Genomic DNA, 21,425 nt, shown 5'->3' with positions numbered 1-21,425 from the left:
GCGAAATTTAGCGACAGCCCAAACAAGAGCAAGACACTCTCTTTCGGTGATGGAATAGTTCCTCTCGGCAGGGGATAAAAGGCGGCTGGCGTAGGCGATGACACAGTCACGTCCATGCTGACGCTGAGCTAAAACAGCACCAATTTCGTGGCCACTCGCGTCCGTGTGAACTTCTGTAGGGGCAGTCTGATCGAAGTGGACTAATATTGCGTAGTCGTGAGGGCTGCAATGAGCGCCGAAAATGCAGCACTCTGAGGCGCATTCCAAGTAAATGGGAGGTCTTTTTTAAGAAGCTCGATGAGAGGCCGCGCAATATCGGTGAAATTTCGGATGAAGTGGCGAAAGTAGGAGCACAAACCAAGGAAGCTCCTGACATCCTTATGAGAAGAGGGCACGGGAAATTGAGTCAATGCGCGAATTTTGTCCGGATCGGGCTGTACCCCAGATGCGTTAACGAGGTGATCATGTACAGTTATTTCGCGACGGCCGAAATGGCATTTGGAGGAGTTCAGCTAGAGACCAACGTTGCGAAATACTTGGAGAATACTGGACAGTCGCTCTAGATGGCTTGCGAACGTTGGTGAAAAAACAATTATATCATCTAAGTAGCATAAGCAAGTGGACCATTTGAAGCCGCGCAGAAGGGAGTCCATCATGCGCTCAAAGGTGGCCGGCGATTTACAAAGCCCAAACTGCATTACTTTAAATTGGTATAACCCATCGGGGGTTACAAATGCTGTTTTTTCTCGGTCCCGTGGGTCAACAGCGATCTGCCAGTAACCAGATCGAAGGTCAATCGATGAGAAGAACTTTGCGCCATGAAGGCAGTCAAGGGCGTCATCTATTCTTGGTAAAGGGTAAACGTCCTTCTTAGTGACCTTGTTGAGATGTCTATAGTCGACCCAAAACCGCCATGTGTTGTCTTTCTTCTTGACAAGCACGACCGGTGATGCCCACGGACTAGATGAGTGTTCGACGACGCCTTTGGCGAGCATTTTCTCGACCTCTTTCTGGATGACAGAGCGTTCGGCAGCGGAGACGCGGTAAGGGCGGCGATGAATTGGGTTGGCATCGCCGGTGTTGATGTGATGGGTCACAACTGATGTCTGGCCTAAAGGGCGGTTGTCAAGATCGAATATGTCCGCATGGGATGTCAACAGATGGTGGAGGTCTTGTGCTTCGGAGGGCGAAAGATCTGGCGCTATCATTTTGGCAATGTCAATGCTTGACAGGTTGGGCGCAGTGAGCAAGTTGACGTGCGGAGTAGGTTGCTGAGCCGACAGTTCAGAAATATCACACTCTTGCAACGACGACATGACGCCTAGTTTAATACCAGCAGGCAGCACATGCGTGGAGAAACCAAAGTTCAAAAGAGACAGATGGGTCTGATTGTGGCATACCCTCACCACGGTGTGCGGGGCAGCAATGGAGTGCTTTAGCACAACGTCGGTAATAGGTGAAACGACATATTCACCATCGCGCACAGGCGGATCACACACGAGCTGCACGTAAGTCGCGGCTTGCGGCGGAATATGCAGGAACTCGGTGGCACAAAGGCGACTTTGAGCGTAATGGGCAACAGCGGCGTCAAAAGGCAGTTCCAACTGAAGAAGACCCGTCGAGCAGTCGATAAGGGTGGAGTGCGCAGAGAGAAAGTAGAGGCCAAGAATCACGTCATGTGGGCACTGCTCAAGCACGGTGAACAATACGACGGACTGGCGCCCAGCAATACACACGCGAGAGGTACACATGCCGAGGACGGCAGATGTGCTCCCATCGGCAAGCATTACTGCACACTTAATAGGAGGCGTGATCACTTTTCGCAGTTTAATACAGAGAGCAGCGCTCATGACTGAAATTTGTGCACATGTGTCTATGAGGGCTGTAACGGTAACGTCATCCACCAAAAGGTCCAAAATATTGCGGCGTGTAGGAATCGTCAACAGAGGATTTGCAGAATGAGTCGTTAATGCAGCGTCACCTCCGGGAGCTGCATGGTCTAGTTTCCCGAGGTTGAAGGCCCAGGTCGTGCAGGGGACCTGGATCGAGAAATCATCGGCGAGAGAGATCGGCGGCCTTGGGGTGATGGTGACCGGCTGAACCTTCGGCCCTGAACGTTAGTAGGAGCAGGCAGTGGATCGTACGGAGTAGAAAAGCGGTGAGAACTGCCTTCAAAGCGATGCCATGTTCCAGTGTTCCAAGATGAATTGGATGACCAACGATTGCGACAGTAGCGTGCAATGTGGCCGGCGCAATAGCAGTGAAAGCAGATCGGTCTATCATCTGACGTTCTCCATTCAGCAGGGTTCCGGTAGCGGGAAGGGTAGCGTGAAGGGTACACCGGAATCTGGTTAACAGAAGCCGAGCTCTCGGTGGTGCGAACAGCGCAAACAGGTGTGATGCCGAGATTTGCAATTTCTTGGCGAACGACGGCTTGGATGAGGGAGACGGTGAATGCGTTGTCTTGGGGACCGTCAGAGATAATGGCTGCAGGAGCCATTGCTTCGAGTTCGCGACGAACGATTCGGGTGACATTTTCAGACGATGTAGCTTGAGTGAACTTGGGGACGTCTTCACAGGTCGAAATGGCTGCAGTATTAGGCAGACGCGCAAACTGGCGGGTTATGCGACGGTTCTTGGCGTGCTCGAAGCACTGACACTCCTTCACAACCGCGTCGACAGTGGCGCAATCTTTAACGATCAACAGATTGAAGGCGTCATCGGCAATTCTCTTCAATATGTGAGCGATTTTGTCAGTTTCGCTCATGTTCTCGTCCACCTTTCGACAGAGGCCCAATACGTCCTGTATGTAAGATACATATGATTCTGTCGATGTCTGCACGCGACATTCTAGGTCTTTCCTCGCGGCCTGCTGTCGCCCAAATGGCCTGCTGAGTAACTCGAGAAGCTTCAATTTGCAAACGTCCCAGCTGGTCAACTCCAACTCATGCGTCTCATACCAGGTGAGCGCCGTATCCCGCAAGTAAAATACAACGTTGGCCAGCATCAACATAGGGTCCCACCCATAGTATTCACTCACGCGCTCGTACAAAGCGACCCAATCTTCAACATTCACCTTGTCCTTGCCTGTGCCCGAGAAGGTTCCGGGGTCTCGTGGAGGCAGGAGAATCAGAGGAGGCAGCTGCTGCTGGTGCTGGTGCTGCTGGTGCTGGTGCTGGTGCTGCTGCTGCTGCTGCAGCTGCGGCTGCTGTTGCTCTTGTGGGTGGGTCTGTTGAGCCATTGCAGGAAAATGAAGGTGGCGACCACTCCGAAGTTCCGTGTTGGTTTGCCGGAAAAGCCTGGTAGGCGTACCCCGCACCTCCACCGATACTCGTACAAGAAAACGTATATTTACAGATATTTAGAACGACTACACGCGATGACAATGCCTGGCGAACTAGTGGGCTGGAACCAGTCTCTAACCACCTCGCAGTCTTTTCTTGCAGCCAGGGACCCTCTACACCGCTTTATGCCCCAATCCCACTACTGCATTGTAGCAATATATATATATATATATATATATATATATATATATATATATATATATATATATATTGTCACGAGTTATAAGTACAGGGGGTTTATATAAAAACATGGACAGTGGAACTTGTATAAACGCTCTCAGAGAAGGCCGCTGAAATTGTCGTCTTCTTCACTTGCCAGCGCTGCATCTCTCGAGCAAATCCGCGTTCTTTGTTGTCGTCGCTATCTTGCCGCTAAATGAAGCTATGCACGCGGCATTACCCTCCCACCAGAGTGAGCGTCGTCCCGATGCTCAACAGGTAGAGATGCGGACAGCGGGTGTTTACATCACTGAGAGTGGTAAAGTTTCATGCGCACCACGTGCACTGTCTCAGGCAGATGCTGGCGAAGTTTCAAACAGGAGGAGGCGTCGGGCCCAACTTTGTACGTCACGTCGCTAAGACGGCGCAAAACTTTGTAGGGTCCGAAGTATCGGCGTAGGAGTTTCTCGGAGAGGCCTCGTCGTTGTGCAGGAAACCACACCCAGACTCTATCTCCTGGTTGATAAATGACGAATCGATGGCGAAGGTTGCACCGTTGGGCGTCAAGTTGCTGCTGGTTCATTATTCTGACGCGGGCAAGCTGCCTTGCTTCCTCGGCGTGCTCAGTGAAGTCTGCGGCGTCTGTCTCTGAATCATTGCAATCGTAAGGCAGCATGGCGTCAAGCATTGTCGTAACTTCTCTGCCATGAATTAGTGCGAACGGCATCATTTTTGTTGTTTCCTGGCGCGCCGTATTATACGCGAATGTGAAGTACGACAATATTCGGTCGCAATTCTTGTGTTCCACGTCGACGTACATGCAAAGCATGTTAGCGATTGTCTTGTTAAGTCGTTTTGTAAGCCCATTCGTTTGTGGGTGCTAAGCTGTCGTCTTCCTTTGCGCTGTGTCACTGAGCGTAAGCACAGTGCGCGAAAGCTCGGCTGTAAACGCGGCACCTTTGTCCGTTATGACGACAGCGGGAGCACCATGTCTCAGGACAATGTTCCCAATGAAGAACTGGGCCGCTTCAGCTGCAGTGACACTCGCGATTGCCTTGGTCTCCGCGTATCGGGTGAGGTAGTCCGTCGCCACTATAACCCATTTGTTGCCGCTGTCCGACGTTGGGAATGGGCCCAGCAGATCCATTCCGATTTGAGAAAACGGGGTTTCTGGCACGGGTACAGGATGTAATAGCCAAGCGGCTTTGACAGGTGGTACCTTACACCGCTGAGAGTGAATGCATGTTTGAACTTAATGTTTCACCTCTGCTGCGATTCTTGGCCAGTAATATTTTTCTTTGATGCGTGTCAGTGTTTTTGCGAAACCGAGGTGGCCCGCAGTGGCTTCGTCATAGCAGGCTTGCAAAATTTCGCTGCGGAGAGCTCCAGGAACTACCAGCAGATAGCTTCTACCAGTTGATGGAAAGTTTTTTGTATAGAATTCTGTCCCGTAAACAGAATGACGATAAGTTCTTCGAAAACACTCTTGGCGTATCGGTGGCTCGTCCGTTCAAGAATTCTAAAAGCGAGTTGAGCTCCCGATCATCTTGTTGTTGCCGAGAAATGACAGCTGCATCAACAACTCCCAAAAAACCTGGGAAATGATCCTCTATAGCCGGTGATTCAATCGGTGACCTTGACAAACAGTCGGCGTCTAAATGTTGCCTTCCGGACTTGTAACTACGGCCGAGTCGTACTCTTGGAGCCATAAGCTTCATCGTGTTAAACGTCCAGATGGGTCTTTCATGTTGGTCAACCAACAAAGAGAGTGATGGTCGCTTACGACTTGGAAAGCGCGACAATATAAGTACGGGCGGAACTTCGCAACTGCCCAAACGACAGCCAGACACTCCTTCTCCGTTGTTGAGTAGTTGGACTCGGTGCGTGTCAACGTTCTGCTAGCGTAGGCAACCACTCTCTCCACACCATTTTGGCATTGGACAAGAACAGCACCTAGGCCCACATTGCTGGTGGATAGATGGCTGTTGGTGCCTTCTCGTCGAAGTGAGCGAGGACAGGTGGAGTTAGTAGACGCTGTCGCAGCTCGTTGAACGAAGCTTCTTGCTCTTCACCCCATACAAATGCAATGTCTTCCCTTGTAAGGCGGGTGAGTGGAGAGGCGATGTGTGCAAAGCCTGCTATATATCGCCGGTAGTAGCGCAGAGACTCAGAAAACGCCTGACCACTTTCTTATCAACAGGCCTTGTAACTTTGCGACGGCTGCCGCTTTATCTGGGTCAGGCTTCACACCTTCGCGACTGATCACGTGTCCCAGGAACTGGAGTTCTTCGAAGCCGAAGTGGCATTTTTCCGGTTTGAGTGTAAGTCCAGTTGACCATATGGCTTGAAGGACTGACAGTAGCCGCTTTAGATAATCTTCAAACGTGGCCGAAAAAACAATCACGTCGTCAAGGTACACAAGGCATGTTTTCCATTTCAGGCTGGACAGAATGATATCCATTAGTCTCTGAAACGTGGCTGGGGCTGAGCATAGACCGAAAGGGAGGACTTTGAATTCATAAAGCCCGTCTGGCGTCACGAAGGCGGTCTTTTCTCGGTCGCGCTCATCTACTTCTATTTGCCAGTATCCACTTTTAAGGTCCATTGACGAGAAGTAGCGCGCATGCCGTAGCCTGTCTAAAGAGTCATCGATCCGTGGTAATGGATAAACGTCTTTTTTTGTAACATGGTTCCGCTTACGATAATCGATGCAGAAACGCAGGCTGCCATCTTTTTTTTCACGAGTACCACTGGTGATGCCTAAGGACTCTTTGATAGTTGGATTACATCATCCTCTAGCATCTTCCTGACTTGCTGCTGGATTATCTCACATTCTTTCTGAGCGACGCGATATGGATTCTGTCTGATCGGTCTTGCTGTGCCTTCCGTAATGATGTGATGCTTAGTCAGAGCCGTTCGAGCCAATCGTGATGTCGATGAGAAGCAGTCCTTGAACTGGTCGAGCAGCTCCATAAGACGGCATCTTTCAGTCGGTGTTAGACTCGGACCGATATAAACTGGTGGTGTATGAGGAGGTAATTGTGCTGTGCCTTCCACTTGCATTAGAAGACAGTCGTGAGAGTAGTCGAGGTCTTCGAGGTACGCCACAGCTGTGCCTTTATCGATGTGCCAGCGTTCATTCGTGAAGTTGGTCAGAAGCACCTCTGCGCGCCAATCCACTAAGCTGACGATGCCACAAGCGATGGCGATGCCTTGGCGAAAAAGAAGGGCAGTGATGCGTTTGGCTATGGCGGTTCATTACAGTGCACGGCGCAACACACAGAAACAAGACTACATGACAATGGTGGCACGCAGACGTCGTCGTCGACCGCACGTAACACCATGGGTTCTTGGTCTGGATCATGGGTCACAGACTTGTCAGCGGCAAATGTGATCACATCATCGCGTATGTTGACCACAGCAACGTACTCTCTTAAGAAGTCCATTCCCAGTATCATAGGTTTTCAGCACTCCGGTAGGATCAGAAATGTGGTTACAAAAGCCACATTCTCAATTGTGAGTCTTGCTGTACATTTTCCCGTGGGAGTCATTATCTGGCCTCCAGCATTTCGGATATAAGGGCCCGTCCATTCCATCCTGAAAATCTTGAGTTCATCTGCCAATCGTTCACTAATTATGGAGAAGTCTGCACCCGTATCGACTAAGGTCGTCACTTCAACACCGTCAATCGTCACAGCGAGGTTGGCAGTCACAGCTTTCTCGGGGGAGTCTTCGTCGTCGTCTTTCACGTGTTTCGGTAGCAGTGAGGGATTTTCGGCAATTCGACGGCTTGCAACCTTCCCCCCAGAGGTTGCTGTTTTCAGTTTCCCCGCCATGGGCTGGGATACCGATCTCTGACGGCGTCAGGAAAACTACGGCGGCTTGGTGAACCAAAGCAAACCGGGGATGGTGAGCGCGTCCGGAAGGTAGAAGAGCCTTCCCGCCTGCCAGCCTGGTCGTCGTCGATGGGGGCACGGCTTTCGTCGAACGGTCGGCGCGTAGCTGTAGGTGCAGTACCACGGTATTCAGCTCGGCGATGTGGGCAAAAACGGTAAATGTGCCCTGGCTCTCCACAGTTGTAGCAGAGTGATCGGTGATCCGCAGAGCGCCATATGTCGGTCTTCCGCATGTAGGGTCGCCTGACAGAATCCTGCTGAGCCCAGGCTGCCACAGGATACGGTTTTAGGTACTGCGGCACTGGCATATACGACGCACAGCGTCTGCATAGGTACACGAGTTTGGACGGTGCGGTGGAGCGGAATATTGCTGAGGAGAGGCAAACGCTTGTCGAAGTTCATGGCGAACGACTTCAGCGACGGAGGCTACCGTGGACTCCTGCTGCGGGGGCGCCTGTGACTGCAATGTGTATTTTGCATTCTCCTTCGCGACCTCCTCACACATGATCTGTCTAATCAGGTGGCGTATAAAAAACTTATCGTTTGCGGTAAGTGCGGCGGCGCCTGCAGCTGCGCCGGTGGCCGGGTGATCAGACTGTCGGTACTGTTGCTGCAGCGCACGCTCTATTGTGGTGGCCTCCCTGGTGAACTCGTCCGCTGTTGTCGGCGGATTGCGCACAAGACCAACAAATAGCTGCTCTTTGACGCCACTCATGAGATGGCTTAGCTTTCAAGCCTCGGGCATGTTGGAGTCCGCGCGGTGGCACAGGCGCATTATATCCTCAGCAAACATGGCGACGCTTTCATGCAGCTGTTGGGTGCGTCCTTCAAGAAGGCGTTGTGCGTTTTCGCGTTGGTCCGCGTTACCGAAGGTGTCAAGAAACCGCCGACAAAACACCTCCCATGTCGTCAATGTTGCCTCCCGGTTTATGAACCATGTCTTCGCGCCGTCTTCAAGGGCGAAGTATACGTGGAAGAGCTTTCCATCGAGACTCCAGTAGTTCGATTCAGCTACCCGTTCAGGCTGCTCAAGCCAGTCTAGCGCTTCTTCGTTCGGCCGGCCATGAAATGGTTCAGGAATGCGCATATTCTGGACCGTCACCTGTGCAGGACTCCTTGCCAATTCTTGAGTAGCGGTGGCTGTCGGAAGTGTTGCTCCTTTTAAAAGGCCAAATTCTGGTTCAAGACCTTGAAGGCGATGGCTTGAGAGGTGCACAGGCGTCTCCACGCGTGGCTGTCTCGTAGGGCTGGACTCGAGGCTTCTCACAGGGGTGCTGATCATGAGGTGGTAGTACCCAGCACCTCCACCAGTGTCGCGGGTTATAAATTACTGGGGGTTTATTTAAAAACACGGACAGTGAAACTTGTAGAGACGCTTGCTTGCTTGCTTGTTTGCTTGTTCCTTTCTTTTGTGGCTCTCACCCACTAAGGGGGATTGGCCAAGAAGCCGGTGGTTAATGCAAGTAAATACCTATAGATTTTCTAGATTAGGGGAATATGATTACTGTGTTTTGACTGTGAAATTAATTTGGCGCAATGTAAAAAAAAGAAAGAAAAAAGGGGGAGAAATAATGGAATTTGTTGAATATCTGTAATGGAATCGTTATATGAAATTTTCCTGAAAGTTGAATCATTGCATTGTATCAGCTAAATAATAAGTGGTAGTGTGACTAGTAAAATTCGGGAGCTGATGGCTGACTCAGCAAGGTAATCTTCTTGTGTTATATATGAATTCGCAGAGAGCCCTGCAGATGTTCCTGTCGCTATGTCCCAATGAAATGGCCCCAAAAGACAAAATATTGGGAGTATTAAGTGATATTCCTAATTTTTTGAATAAAATTTCGAAGCAGTTTTTTCTTTGATTTTTGAATCGGTGACATGCGATAAGAAAATGGTCGATATGTTCAGGTTCGTTACAGCTTGAGCACAGAGGGGATGGCACCAGACCAGACCTGTTTAAGTAGAAATTAAGAGGTGGTACACGGCAACGTAATTTTGTTACCAATACTTCCAATTTACGCGTGGGACACCATTTATTATTCCATGTGAATTGCAGGTGCGAGAAATCTGGATTCGGTATAATGGTTTTTGATGAGTCTTCAAGAAGGGAAAGTTTTCTAAACCTCGCTGCTGTTACGTAAGCTGTAGGAGGCATGATTGGCACAATCGGAAGATCAAGAGATGTTCGCGCAAGTTTGTCAGCCATCTCGTTTATAAATATACTACGATGGCCTGGCACCCATATCATTCGCACTAGACGAATGTTTGCTGGGATTAATGATTTAAAAGTCTCTAGTACTGCTGGTGTCGACGACGATGATAAGAATGAACACACGGAATACGAGTCAGTCACTATCACAGCTGTCGAATGAGTCGCAGGAAGTTTACGAATAGCTAGTATAACGGCCGTTAATTCCGCTTCAAATATTGGTGTATAATCTGGGAGGCGTAATGAAAATGACCAGAATAATGAGAGAGAAAAAATACCCACACCTGCCTTCTCGCCACTCATAGATGCATCCGTTGCAATTACTGTATTAGTACCTAATTGAGACAGGTGTTGTTCTAATAAACCAATCAAATATTTAGAGGGCAAGTGTTTTGCGTTCATGGGGAAGATATTGTCAAATTCTATTTGGACTTGGCCGATTGGTTTGACAGGTGGTGTGATCTCGAATATATTAACATTTAAAGTATCTAGAAGTGTTTGAACAAATAGCACTTGGGGTTTATATACACGGGACCAATGTTCATTGAAGAAGACACCAGGCTCGGCAAAGAATACAAATTGTCGCCTTCTTAAAGTGGATTCAGAAAATTTTAAATAGGTGTTTACTGTTAAAATACGAAATCTGCAAGCAAGGGTGGGTATCCGAGCTTCTTGATACAAAACATTGTTAGCTGTGAATTTTGGCACACCTAAACAACTACGTAGCGCTTCCCGCTCTAAAAGAATGAGGGGGTTTATTTTGTATGCTGGTCCACCAGAGAATAGTACACATCCGAATTCAAGAATCGGACGAACGTACATGCGATAAATCATGATCATCGTATCTCTGCGAAGACCGGAACGGAGGCGGCTAAGCCTACTTATCATTCCAACAGCGCGTGTAGCCTTAATTTTAATATATTCAATGTGGTCACGCCAGCTCAGTTTTTGGTCGTACAGTACACCCAGATATTTAATACAATTAACCTGGGGTATTATTTCCTGATGGTACTGAAGAGAAATAGTAACTGGTGCGTCCAACGGAAAAACTATTAGAGCACTTTTAGTTACGTTCAGGTTCATATGAATTTTCTGAAACCAGGTTTCCAATGTTGCCAAATAACACTGTAAAGTCAAATGTAGTGAATAAATATCGTTGTCAGATGCAAAGAACGCGATATCATCTGCATATACATATACGTGTACCTTATCACTCTGTGGTATTGAACTTAACAAAATGTTAAATAGCACAGGCGATAGAACAGAGCCTTGAGGAACACCTCTCGTTTGGCTATACTTCGGCGTGGAAATACCTCGTTGGAAGCAATAAAATTTTCTGTCTTTTAAAAATTCGTATATCCAATTTGTTATGTACTGCGGGAACGTAAGATCTTTTAGGACATTGATAAGAATAGCATGTTCAACACTGTCATATGCCTTGGCTAAATCAAGGGTTACTAGGGCCGCATATTGTCGTCTGTGCCGAGCAAGCTTTATACGAGCCTCTAAATCAACATGCGCCCACCATATAGAGTAACCTGGTCTAAATCCAATCTGGCACGCACTGAGTATCGCATTATCTGTTATGAACTTCGTAACTCTACTGTAAAGTATTCTTTCTATTAACTTAACTACGTGTGATGTTAAAGCGATTGGCCTAATGTTATCTATCTGCATTCCTAGTCCCTGTTTTTTAAGAAGCGGTATTATTTTTGCAAGTCTCCAGTCAGGAGGTATCCAACTATTTTCAAGTGAATAGTTGACAACGTTAAGAAGGTCTTCAGGAGAGATGTCGAATAATATTTTTAACATTTCCGAAGTGACGCCATCTGGTCCAGGACCTGTGTTTGGCAGAATATGAACGACGTGCGCAAGTTCATCCCTACTTACTTCAATAAAATCATTTCCGAATGACGGTTTTGTACACTTTATTTTGATTTGTGATGTAAATCTCTTCTCCAATTCTATTGCAATTTCCGTTAATGTATTTTCCAAATCAGTTGGAGAAAGAATAACTGAGTCAATATTTACGTGTGCTGTAATAGCTTTACGATTACGGAGAAATCTGAATAGAGCTTTCTTGTTGCCACTCTTGGATAAGTAGGTGTACCGTTTTTCTTCATAATCGTCTTTCGCTAATGAAACTGTTCTCCTAAAGGTAGCTTTAGCAAATAAATAATTTCTCCAATTAGTCGGACATTGGTTGGTGAGGAGTTTTTTCCATGCAGCGTTGCGGCGTCTATAATCTCTGGCGCAATCCGCATTCCACCAGGCAGATATGAATTTTCCCTTTGTTGAAGATATAGTGAACTGTGATTTTTTAATTGTACACTTTAGGGTGGAACAAAGGCTCATAGCTTTCATATTTGTTTCCATATTGGGCAAGGAAGACAGCGTTGACTGCAAGTTCTTTTTAAATTTAGAGTAGTTTACAAAACTTTGCACCTGGCGATCTACCGTCACTAAAGGAATGCTGACTTCAAATACCAGGGGGCAGTGATCACTACTTGTAGCAGTATCAAGAACAGTCCAAGACGATATTGTCACACTTGAGCTGGCAAATGTCAAGTCTAAGACGGACCTCGAATTACATCGAACGAATGTCGGAACTCTGGAGTTCCAACAAATAAGGTTATTCCGGTTAGTCCAGTCCCACAACCGTTTTCCTGATGAATCAGTGCGGAATCCCCATGAAACGTGATGGGAATTGAAGTCTCCCGCAAATAGCATACTGTTTCTGCAAAAACTCGCAGTCACGTCAAGAGCTCTTTCATCTTGTATTCCAGCCGGAAAGTAGTTGTTGACTATAGATAGTGGCGCGCATCCTGGAAAGTGAACTTCCAGAACCATTACTTCATAATCGTGTGATATTTGTTGGTAAACTAAGTGTGCTTTATGGCAAATTTTGGATGAAATGAAAAACATTAATCCTCCACCACGTGAGTCTCGGTCAAGTCGAAAGCACTGATAGTCTTTTAGATAGAAGTTTTGATCAGCAGACAGCCAAGTTTCTTGTAAGATTATGACGTCTGGAGATTGTTGAGAAATTAGGTATAATAAGTCTGTAGTTGCAGAGAGAATTGAACGGCAGTTCCACTGAAGTACTCTAAGGTACCCTATGATGATAAGCAAGCAGTAGCAACTGCTTGATCTAAGATACTATCTTTTAAGAAGTCCGCTTTCGTCATTGGTTCCTTCACACTCTTTTTTGTTTTCGGATGAGAAGAATTATTAAGTTTGCTAGTGGGTGATCTGGTGCGTTTCAAAAGGCGAGCATCCATATCTACATCCCGATTAATTATTGATTCTGAATGAGATATACCTTCCTGCTCAGTTGTGTTAGGACTGGAAAGCATTGCCTCGTTATCGATAGAGACATCTGACTGATGTTCGGCAGGTTTACTAGTTGAGGCACTAGGAGGTTGGATACGCTTAGTTATTCGATCAGATGCACCCGAAATCTGTGAATCCATAATGCTATTGAGTGAGTCGGACAGATTGAGTAAAAATTTTTCTAATACTTTTTCTACGGCCTTTTCTACCATAGCAGAAATGGACTGAGAAAGTGATGCATCCATAGAAAGAGGTGGACGAGCTGCTATACCGGCATAACCCTGATTCCTGCTTTGAATTTCTGCAATTGCTTCTCTACGAGAGCATCGTCTCCTTTCAACGATTTCAATCACCTGAAGTTCTTTTGATCTTGCAGGGCAGTTAGGATCGTCTGCAGCGTGATTTGCCTTGCACAAGCAGCATGTCTTATTGTCTGATTGACACTCAGCAGTACTATGACCAGCCCCGTATATGGCTCCGCATATGCGGCATCGAGTCTCCGATCGACAACCTTTAGTACTGTGTCCAAAGCGCCAACATTTAGCACATTGCAGCGGACGGGGAGCCAAAGCTTCGACCTTATAGATAAGCGGCCATGCCTTGATCTCCGAAGGGCGATCTGTTCCAGCGAATGTGGCAATTACAGTTTCAGTGGGAACTTTCTGTTGGTTTTCCTGTTTGGTACAGCGGTAAACAGAAATAACACCTGCTGGGGAAAAGATGTCCAAGACTTCTGCTGGGCTTAGACTTGCGTCTACCCCCCGAACCAATCCTTTGCAGCAAGCTAGATGAGGTGGGATAAAAGAGCTCACCGGATGTGATGCAAAAGTAGTGCACTTTAGAAGGTCTTGGATGCAGGCCTTGTCTGGTGAGCAGCATAGTATCCCCCCGCGTCCAAACTGACGAACCTCTGTTATCAGTAGAGAGTGGGGAGTGATCGCACGAAGTTCCGTTTGGATTGTCTTGGGGTTTTTCATGCGGATGAACCCACCGGTGGTCGGCACCAAAGCGACAGGAACGCTACGGGTTCCATTGCGGAGAAACAACTCCAAAGGAAGATCTTGAGGGGGAACAGAGGCTGACCAGAGGGCAGGCCTCTGGCCCGGAGAAGAAACAGACATGAAATAAGAAGAAGTTACACTTATCAATGCACTAAAACAGTTGCGGAACAAGAGGTAGATCTAATAGAATAAAATAGAAGTAACCGCCGGCTACTTGACCGAAACCCTGAGGATGGAACAAGGAACGCAGCCGCAGGCACCCGATCGTAGGCTCCGTTTCCTGGGATCTGTAAACATCCAATTCTCAGACGCTCTCAGAGAAGGCCACTAAGATTGTCGTCTTCTTCACTTGCCTGCGCTGCGCCTCTCGAGCAACTCCGCGTTCTTCGTTGTCGTCGCTATCTCGCCGCTAAATGCAACTATGCACGCGGCAATATATAGGCAGGCTTGGTGGTTGAGTGGGCTTACCGTTGGATATAGTCAAGTAGATCCTTTGTGAGCGGTCACGAATAAATAAATAAATAAATAAATAAATATATATATTTATATATATATATATATAATCAGAACGTGGAACGTGAAACCACAGATTGCTATTATTGAACGAGCAATGGATCTACGTCGCCAAAGATCATGATCAGAAAAAAAATCTCTTTCTCTGCGCATCTCTTGCAAAAATGAGAATGACAAACAATGTACTTGACTACGCACAAGAAGTGGGCGTAGCGCGTGAGCATCCCTACGTTAAGTATGGTGCTTCGGTTAGGATAAAACCTGCACATTTGTCTCCACCCCTTTTGTCCTGTTTCTCTGCGTTAAATGTTGCTAACGTATAAAAACAAGGCCGGATTTCTTTCCTTGTCATCCGCAGGGGTTGATTGTATTGTGTACTGTAGAACCTAAAATGACTGGAGTGCTTTCCGCACCTGCAATGGCGGCACTCAGCCAAACAAATAAGTGTCAAAAAATATCTCACACACACTACGATTCAGGAAATAAACGGAGAGAGAGTAATAAAGCAGTCCTACAATTGAATAAAATGAATGCAAAAATAGGGCTGATTATAGTAGTGAAAAAATAAATGTGCACAATTAGAAACAATTCATTGAAGTGTAAACATATAACTGCGTATCTAGGACAAGTATACAACAGGAGAGCCTAATAAAAAATAGTTATTAAGGAATAAAAATAGACTAGTGCATTCAGCAGCTGCTTCTAAAGAATGTGAAAAAGTCAGGCAATGTCAATACGGCAACATTCATGCAATCACTGCGTGCCGTCATCTCCCCAATTGGGGCCTGGAACACTAAAGCAAAAAGAAAGCAAAGACGAGAAGTTCAGTACGAGGCAGCAAGCGATGGAACAAAAAAGTAAGGCTTCCAGATTTCACTCCTATATTTGAAGCCGAGCTAGTAGCTATTATTTTAGCTCTTCGTAAAATTCCTACGACCGAGACCAGTGCAATCATCCTAACAGACTCACTTTCGGTGTGTGCATCTCTGACAACCTCTGAACAATCTCGTGCCCTAGCAGCGTTCCACACATTAGCACCGCCGCATTTGAAACTCCTCAATTTAGTGTGGGTACCAGGTCACTACGGATTACAATTAAATGAATTGGCAGATGCTTTGGCACGAGCATCACTCGATAGACCAGTAATTTCAGTACTTACCGAGTTACGATACTTATCAGGGGTTAGACATAGGAATTTCGCTATTTTTACAGATAGTTTAGAAAATATCACACAATGGACAGTTTATCAGCACCTCAAATTTCCATGGAACGCCAGGTGGAGTCCGTCAAAAAAACTTGAAATTATAATCTCCAGATTCCGATGCCGTGTTCCCCCATTAAATCTTTATTTACTCACAGCTGGTCTGACACTTTCCCCCCTTTGTCCATTCTGCGAAGAATCAGAAACTATTGAACATTATTTTGGCTCATGTCGTAATTATGCATTAATCAGGAAACAACCTTTAGATATTCTATTTGCGAAGCTAAGTTTAAATTTAACCACAGAAAATGTTCGATGTTTTGGTGTCTCTGTTTTTGGAAATTGCCACAGAGATGCATTCGATGCGGTGTGTAATTTTGTTCAAGACTCTAAACGTTTTTCAACATAAAGCCCATGTTAACAGACCCCCCCCCCCAAAAAAAATGGGTCAAAAAGTAATTTTCAATTCTGAATAAATCCGTGACATACCAAATTAATCGGGTTTGGCAAAACCAGCTGTCTGGTCGGCTCCCAAAATCACGTTGTAGCTATTAGTGTCTACTTTGTTGTTGATTCTTTTTTCTTACTATCTAAATCCTTGGTTTCATTCTTTTTTTTGTTTTTAACATACTGTCTTCACTATACACCTCCCCCCCTCTGGGTTTTTTTTCATTGTAAGCAATAATGCAGTTATTCTCCATATGAGACTATATGTTCTCTTGGCCAATCCCCCAGAGTGGGTACGAGCCATGAATTAGAGGATACAAACAAACAAACAAACGAAAAAATGATAGCAGTACATCAAGCCAGAAGACGTGGCTGAGTGGGTCAGGGAAAAATTAGAGATTGCAGGTAGCCTAGTTACATCAAGGCAAAAAAATGCATCTGGGGTGGTCACAAAATACGCAGCTGGTGGACAGTAGGAAATATGGGAACCAGTGGACAGTAAGACCAACAGTGTGGTTACCACTGGACGGTAAGCGAAGACGAGAAAGGGAGAGAGTTCGATAGTGTAACAAAATTAAGACGTTCTTAGATATAAATTAAAAAACTGCTCGCCTTGGATAGCGCAAATCTGAAGCCATTGTATGGGTCTTCATATATGGCAGTAGGCTCAAACAGGCTTAGAATGAGAATTGAAATATTAAGAGACGACGTCCTACACGACAGTATCCAGGTCATGTTTTAGTGCAGCCGCACGCGACCCAACAGAGACTGGCCACCTGACAAACAATGATGATGATTACAACTGTTTGCATGTGCCGATGAAAATGATGCACTTAATGTCAGCACCCACCCTGCTTTCCCCCGTTCGTGAAAGGGGCCAAGAAATTAGCAATCATCAATTAGCAATGACCTTGGTTTGATCCTCACTCAGACCCGGAAGTGTCTTTTTTTCAATTTATTGGCACCTTTATAGATTTTTCGGTCATGGACGGGATTATGATTTTTCACTCCCAACCAACGACGTCTAATGCCAACGCCGATGCGGACGGTGGCAATGTTTCCGCAAAATGAGCTCTTTAACGCTCTCGCGTTGAGATAAGAGAAGATGACAGTCGGCCCAACAAACGGCTAAGCGGCAAACGAATTCCTTCAGCCTACCAGAAAGGTACGGCCATAAACAACGAGTATGTTCTACACAAAATAAACCATTCCCAATACTCACGACTGATACACTAAAAATGGAGCAGACAGTAGTTAGCCCTAGGCTAGGGAATGGGGAAAGGCAACGGCGGATGCGAGAGAACCCAAAGAGATGGAAGGCACGATCTCAACGACGACCTGCCCGTAGGTCTATGAGTGGTGCGAATGCTTGGCTTCGGAGTGAGATTCTGTCCACCGAAGTTCGAGGTCTGGCAGGTGTCCGTGACTGTGCGCGGCTTACCTAGGACCTCTGATTGAGAATCAATATAGAAAGAACCAACATCGTCTAGCCAAAGTTTTGCAAAGATCTAAATGCAACCTAAAGAACGAAGAAACCTTCAGCACCCAGTTAAGACCTCTAAACAAACCAGGAGCTGGCCTTCGGCCAAGAGGGTGGGGGAGACTGGAAGTGGTTGTTTTATCATGATTACACTTTTCAAACGCAGAGCTCTCACAACCATTAAAAATGCACCCCACTTAAAAAAATTCTGGCTACGAGCCTGTATAGAAGGAACGAAATCAGTTTTTCGAACAGCCCAGTTTCTTTGTTTCAAGGCTTGTGTATTTTTGTTTTGCTTCCTCTACAGAACCGTCTGTATTATATTGTATTGCAATGTATATGTAATGACATAGTCGCGCGTTTCAACTTTCGTCGTCTGTGAAACAAACAAATGTTCGCGCAGGGAAATGAGCCACCATGTAGAGGAAAAGTAATTGCTCTCCTAATAAGAGAACCGGGACTTGACACAGCTTCGGTATTTTCTGTCTCTGCTGCGGAACCTCGAACAACTATCTTGGCAGTGTCATTAGTAGAAGCTAACGGAGCATACCGAATGGCCTGTGTGCCGAAGGAAAGCACGGTCGTTAATCGTGAAAGTCTCAGAGGAGGAAATAGGCAGGGCGGAGTGGCATAGACGCCTAAGGTTAGGCATAGGTGTAATCCGGTGACCTGCACACTTTATCACGCGAACGTTTGTACGTTGTGCAAAGGAACAACAGGCCTCATCTTCTAGCTCCTCCGTTGTAACCAGCATGTACGTGTTTATTCGATTGTGAGAGCGGGAGTGGCTCGTAATCGAAAGTACTGTTTTTTTTCTTTAATGGCCATCTCTCTTGATATAAAGGGTGCCAGGCGAAAATTGATGGCTTTCGAAGCGAACGGAGCCATAAGGATATCAGAAGCCTATAGATAATTATCGGATGAAACTAACTCTTTCGTAAGTATCATCAGCCTGTTTCCGTGTGCCCTGAAGCAAGGAAAGCCTGTGTCCTATGACTTCTAATTATTATAGTCTTGTGCTAGCTAATTCAAAGATGTACCGGTAATGTTATCCTATTTCCGCACATCACCACAATATCTAATATTTCTACTCGATTTTGCCCTTTTTACGCACGAAATATGTCATTCCTATAACGATTCAAAGAAAGCGGTTTGCGGTCTTCAATCTCTTTTTTTACATTATCCCAATCTGCCTCTACCTGTTCTTCCACTATAGCCTCTTCTTTGTCGCCTTTTCAAGCCAATTCTCTTGAATCACTACAACGTCCCAGCCTGCTTTTCCATCTCCCCGGAGATTGTATAGTATATGTTCCGGGAGGGCACACAGGGACACGAGGTGATACTTAAAATATATTTGCACGACGTCAAGCGAACGCCGAGATGGCAAGTGAGAGCGTGCCCCACATCCCAGAATGATGTCGTCTTTCTCGCTGTCTTTCTTGCTTCTTCAGCGTGCTGTAGTCTTGTAACGTGACCCTCGGGTGCAGAAACACCATTTTGGTGCTTTCTATGGTGTTGCGGAGCGGTAGAGCTTCAGGCGGCAGACATGAACAATGTCTGTAGAGAGGGGAGCGGAGGGAGATGACGACGTCAGTGGGGCTATCTCGTAGGTAATGTTGGTCACCTGGCGTAAGACGAGGTAGGAGCCTGAGTACCGGGAAAGCAGTTTCTCAGAGAGACCAACATGTCGAGTCGGGGTTTAAAACAACACAAGAGAACCCGAGGAAAAGGAAACGCCACGATGATGTGCGTCATAACGTTGCTTTTGTTGCTGTTGTGGAGCTAAGAGCTCTGGAGATAGTGTCAAGAGCGTATTCAGTCGGCGAATCGACAGCTGTCGGAAAGATGGTGTCGAATGATAGAGTTGGGTCACAGCCGAAGAAGAGAGAAAATGGGGAAAACCCAGCGGTATCATGGCGTGAGGAGTTGTATGCAAGTGTAACAACAGACAAAGCAACGTCCTAGAATATAGGTGGTCAGAGGAGAACGTACATGGAGAGCATATCAGTTAAAGTCCGGTTGAATCGTTCGGTAAGTTCAATAGTTTGTGGCTGGTAGGTTGTCGTAAATTTATGTTTGGTTTTGCAAGAGTGAAGCAGGTTGTCAATAACTCGGGAGAAATAATAGTGTCCACGATTTGTGGGGAGTTGGCTTGGAGCATGATGAAGGATGACATTGAAGAGAAGGAAATCGTCATCAGGTGTGACACAGCTGGTTGGCAAAGCCCATGTGATGGTGTACCGGGTTGTATCATTCATTGCGACAGCTATCCATTCGTATCCGGAGGTAGACTCAGGGAAGGGCCTAGGAGGTGGAGGCTAACTCGAAAGAAGGGGTCAATAGGAAGATCAAGTGGCTGGAGGGGTCAGGCAGGACTCACAGGCGTTTTTTTTGGCGTTGGCACTGATCGCATGTGACGCCGTAGCCGTGGACGGAGCGATAAAGCTTGGACAATAAAATAGATGCTGAACATGGTCTTAAGTCCGAGAGAGACCAAGGTGACTGGTGGTGGGGGCATCATGGAGCTGGGCGATAACACTCGTACGTAGGTGGGAAGGCACCACAAGGAGCAGTTCGCGCTCATTTGTGTTGACACTGTAGCGTAACAAGGTGCCTTCTTTAAGCACAAACTGTAGGGTAGACGGGTGGGCGTCAGGGAGTTCCGCTTCTCAATAATATCACGCAAGAAGGGATTTCGGCGCTGTTCATCACGGATGTGCCTTAAAGGAGAGAGAGAAAGAGCACACATGGCGGCGCTTTATCGAAAGTCTCAGGGGGTTCCAGTGGATGGCGTGACAAGCAGTCAGCGTCACGGTGTAAACGGCCAGATTTATAAAACACAGTAGTCATACTGTTGAAGCCGAAGTGCCCAGCGACCAAGACGCCCAGTGGGATCCTTTAACGACGAAATCCGGCAGAGCACTTGATGATCGGTTTTGGCGGTGGAAGGGCGACCATGTAAGTAGGGCTGAAATTAGCCAACCACCCAAACTAGAGCAAGGCATTCCCGTTCGGTGATCGAGTAGTTCCGCTCGGCCGTAGAGAGCAGATGGCTGGCCTATGCGATAATGTGTGTGCAGCCGCTTTGATGCTAGATCAAAACAGTACTGATTCCGTGGCCCCTGGCATCAGTACGGACTTTTGTTGGGGCGCACATGTCGAAATGGACCAGAATAGGTTGTGTTGTGAGCAACGCGATGAGATTAGGGAACGCCAAAGCTTGCGCAGCGCCCCAAAAGAAAGGAACAATTTTCTACAGCAAGTCTGTAAGAGGTTGGACTACGCCTGAAAAATTGATTGCAAAACGTCTGAAGCGGCAACATACGCCTAAAAAGCTGTGTACTTCATTAGTGCTGGTCGGGACGGGGAAGTTTTGCACAGCTCAATGTTTATGAGGATCAGGGCGTATGCCAGAGGAGTCGACAAGATGGCCCAACATGATTAGTTGCGGCGTTGGAAGTGCCACTTTGATGAGTTCAGTTTCAGTCCTGCGTTATGAAAAACAGAAAGGATGGAGGGAAGGCGGTCTAGGTGTGTTTCAAAGGTCGGGAAAAATACAATGACGTCAGCGAGGTAACAGGAAAATTGACCACTTGAACCCGCGCAAGAGAGTGTTTATCATTCACTCGAAGGTGGATGGTCCAATGCATAATCCGAACAGCATAACCTTAAACTGGTAAAGACGATCAGAAGTCACAAATCTAGTCTTCTCGTGGTCCATGCCGTCGACAGCAATTTGAGAGTACCCTGATATAAGGTCGATGAAGGCAAAATACTTAGCGCCGTGAAGGCAATCCAGGTAGTCGTCAATGCGCGGTAGCAGGTGGATGTCTTTTTTAGTG

Source organism: Rhipicephalus microplus, unplaced genomic scaffold (assembly GCF_043290135.1).
Source record: "Rhipicephalus microplus isolate Deutch F79 unplaced genomic scaffold, USDA_Rmic scaffold_15, whole genome shotgun sequence".
NCBI lineage: Eukaryota > Metazoa > Arthropoda > Arachnida > Ixodida > Ixodidae > Rhipicephalus > Rhipicephalus microplus.
The sequence above is the reverse complement of the archived record's forward strand: the minus strand, read 5'-3'. Positions refer to the sequence as shown.